This window comes from Camellia sinensis, chromosome 8 (genome assembly GCF_055761805.1).
Source record: "Camellia sinensis isolate YWXY chromosome 8, ASM5576180v1, whole genome shotgun sequence".
NCBI classification, from domain to species: domain Eukaryota; kingdom Viridiplantae; phylum Streptophyta; class Magnoliopsida; order Ericales; family Theaceae; genus Camellia; species Camellia sinensis.
The window spans coordinates 135,752,976-135,756,874 of NC_138968.1; the positions used below are offsets into that span (position 1 = coordinate 135,752,976).

The following is a 3,899-nucleotide window of genomic DNA, read 5'->3' on the forward strand; positions in this document are numbered from 1 at the left end:
ACTCCCACAAGTCTCTCACCATGAATCACTCATTGTTGACTGTGGATGTCTAGAATGAAGGGGGATGAGCTAGAAATGGCGGTGGTTGTGGCGATGGATGGTTGAAAGTGGCGGCAACAATTGTAAAAGATGAATGGATGCATGAAGAAAAAAAATATATTAGACTCTATTTGGTATAGTTTTAGAATATGTTTTCGAAATTAAATAAATAAAATAAAAATATTTTATTTCAATATGGTTTCATCTTTTTAGGGGCAAAAAGAATTAAAAATTTAAAAATAAAATAAAAATTGGTATTTATTTTTGTCAAATTAATTTATATTTTTCTCATAAAAATTTTAAAAAATTGATTCAAAAATTAAAACCAAACATAGCCTTAGGGTTTAAAAATTGAAAATGAGGGTAATATTGAAATAAAAAGATGTGTACTGAGAATTTATGTTTTTATAATGTGTATATTGAGAAAGTGTTCATTAAGTGTGTATACTAAGGGGAATTAATGTGTGGAAATAAAATTGCCTTATATTTCTTAAAATTTATTTTACATTTTTTACCCATTGATTTAATAAAAATAATTAAGATAATATTGAATATATGGTATATATACTTATATACTTATCATATTATCAACAATTTTATTGATGGCTTAGTGATTAAAGTGTTTACTTCTTATGTGATTGATTCCATGTTTACACACTCTCCACAAACTTATTTTTGTCTAGCAATAGAGGAATCAATCACTAGTGATATTATTCCATAAACGCAACACTCCTGACTGCAAACAGTATCATATTGCAGGACTTGAAAGGAGAATACCATGAAAAATAATTTCACATGCCAAAATCCAATTTAGAACCAACAAGTGCGTTCGGCTTAGATTGGGCTAATCCAAGTCGAACACGTTTGCCAATTTCTCCTAATAAAAATCATTGCTTCATTTTCGTACCAAAGAAAATCCTTTGCAGATACAAAATGGAAACACTTTCAGACAGTTCCTAGAATGTAAAGGAAAACACATCGAGGCCAAAGAAATATACAGTGGACAGCAAAATGAAGGTAGAATCAGAGTAGGGCACAACACTCACTAATCACAGAAAGCATCTTTTACGAAGATTAGGATCTGGGACAGAGCACATGATGTTGTAGTGTCTATGTTCTTCCATCATCATCTCTTGTAAGCACTGTGCTTTGCCGATTTGCATTTGAATAACAAATCTCAACAGGAAATAACAAAGTTAACCCGCTGAATTTAGAGGTGCATCCATGGTAAATCAGCAATTTAGGAGCTTGCACTTCCGGTTGTAGCGTGCAACCAAAAGGATATCTTCAGATAATGCAATTTCACAACTTTGTATTAGGCTGTCATCAACAAATCTATAATTATAACCAGAAAAAAAATAAAAATAAATAAACCATTATCCACACTCCCAAACATTTCCAGGGTACAGTTCTAATAAAAAAGCTCAAAATTTTTCACATTGAAGAAACAAGACAAATGATTGCAATTCCTAATGTTATGAGATTCTAAGCAACTTCCGAATTTCAACTAGTGGTTTCTGTTTCAATCAATTGAGTTTGCAGAAAGAACCAACTTTTACAGAAAAGAAAAATTGAGTTTCCGAATTTCAACAACTCTCCTCTACCCCTTTTCTTCTACGTATATCTTCCATAATCTCCCTCTCCTCCCATTTACAAGAATCAGTGAGGGCATAAACTGTCTTTGTAACCAATAAATGATGCTTGAACCAATACAAATGTACCATGTGGCTTATTTATCCTAGCTCAGCCCTTAAGCCAAATTATCAGCCACATGTTTTTTTTCCTATTTCAAAATTGCAACGATCCTTGACCTGTATCAGGCAAGGACCTCCAAACTGAATAAAAATCTCACCAGCCTACATATAATTTTGCCAAAATCTATATAATTTTTACTTTGGCCCCTCCAAAATCAAGATAGTTTCAGAACCACCCACACAAACTTCATAAAAATCTCCTTAGCCCCATTCAGATTTTAGTATTTATAAAATAAAATAGCAATTTGGTCTCCAAAATCTATATTATTCTTATTTTGGCACATCCAAAATCTAAATAATTTTATTTTGGCATTCCCCTTTGCAAAATTTATGAGTTCACCACTGTGTGTGTGTGAAAGAGAGAGAGAGAGAGAGAGAGAGAGAGAGAGAGAGAAACTTGTTGCGTATTCCTTACATCCTATGAGTTACAACATACAGACAGAATAGTATCACTTAAATTTGGTCAGACTTTCACCTTACTTTCAATTACGAACCCACAAGGGTTCCAAAGACACAAGCTTCTCATTTCGTATATGAACTGGTGGAGTGCTCAGAAGCGGTGCATGCACAGTTATTGGAAGCACCCACTCGCACTTGTCTCTTCCATCCATCAGAAGAGGATGCTCAAATCTGGCATGAAAGAACAAAAAGGAGTTGAGGACAAGAATTGAGTGACAGAGTACTCAACTACAGCTAAAACAGTGAGTGCTTACCTAAATACCAATCACAAAATAGCATTTCAAATTTTAAAGAAACTCAAAATGGTTGAAGTTTTATAAACACTTTATTTTTTTTTCTTTTTGAAATTTTGGTAATTCTTACTGGAGTACCCAGCAGGGAACTGGACTAGTTGAGTAGGACAATTTGGATCAGGATCAACCATGTTTGTTCCTGAGAAAGCTTTTGAAACTAGGTGAACCATGCAAAAATAAAGAACTTGTGAGTGGAATGTAGTGATGACAAGGTTGATCTTCTGAGTTTAACCCAGTACACAGGAGCTTCATTGGCAAGACTGATCTGTTAGTAGTAGCTCAGCAACCAACCCAAATGCCACAAAAGGGAACGATTAGACCCTAGGTAGAACCATCTTTTTGGTACATCAGAGGCCGTAGCCAGGGGAGGGGGAAGTCTTGCCTATGACAAAACTCAAATCCACAACCTCCTAGTAAGGTGCAAGGGTTTTTTGGCTAACTGGGCTAGCCCTAGTTGGTTCAGATAGAAGAACCTTTAATGTCCCGTTTAGTTCCCCCTGCCCCCCAAAACTTTCCTTGAGGCATTCGGAAGGATGTCTTTTCCTTTCTTTATACTCCTTTATCTCTTAATAGTCGCATTCATATAAATGAACAAAACAAAGAATTTTGTCCAATTACCAGAAAACACTAATATCCTAGCGAATTGCATATTGACACGGATGTTCTAAAATATGGTACACTATCGTTCCAAAACGGTAAATTTAGTGATTTGAAGCGATCTCAAAAGTTTTTTTCCAATATATTTCTTTAAATGTTATCTTAGGAGAAAAAAATCAAATATATAAACTAAAATCACTTGACACAAACCAATACCTTTCTTTAAACCACACCCATAAGAACCAACCACCTCCCCTAACCCCCATTCCCCTTACCCAAACCATACTTACCAGCCACCACCAGTCTCCATACCCGGTTCGGCTCCAACGCAAAACGCCACAACCACTAACCCAACAAAGCTTTGTTGAACATAACCAGACTCCGAACCCCTAATCCTCCTTCATCTTTTGGTTAGAAAATCCACCCCCAATCCACCAAATGATAATGGAAAGCACCTCCCCCACTATCCCACAGAAAATCTCGCTGGAGCTTCTCTATCCGCCATGCCACACTCTTAATCAAAGTCAACCTACCCCATTTGGAAAGATATTGTCGTTTCCAACTTGCCAGCCGACGTTGAATCCGCTCCAACACTCCATCTCATATCCCTTTGGCCTTAAACGTTGCCCCCAAAGGCAAACCCAAATAAGTAGCTAGCAAAGTCGATTCCTTACAACCCAACACCACCGCTAAAACTGATAATCTGTCCACAGTTCCCACTGGGATCATCTCCGACTTCCTCAAATTCACCCGAAGG

General features: G+C 36.2%; 1 long non-coding RNA gene across 2 annotated transcripts; it reads right to left on the bottom strand.

Moving 5' to 3' along the window:
* Positions 1–910: 910 nt before the first annotated feature.
* LOC114312509 (uncharacterized) lies at positions 911–3,106 on the bottom strand. Of its 2 annotated transcripts, none has more exons than XR_003646857.2 (3): positions 2,616–3,106; positions 2,269–2,423; positions 911–1,374 (listed from the first exon to the last, which is right to left on the bottom strand). It is a non-coding gene; the product is annotated as an uncharacterized LOC114312509 (long non-coding RNA). The 2 variants fall into 2 exon arrangements; XR_003646856.2 differs by having other exon boundaries at positions 2,274–2,423; positions 2,616–3,104.
* Between the last annotated feature and the right edge of the window lie 793 nt (positions 3,107–3,899).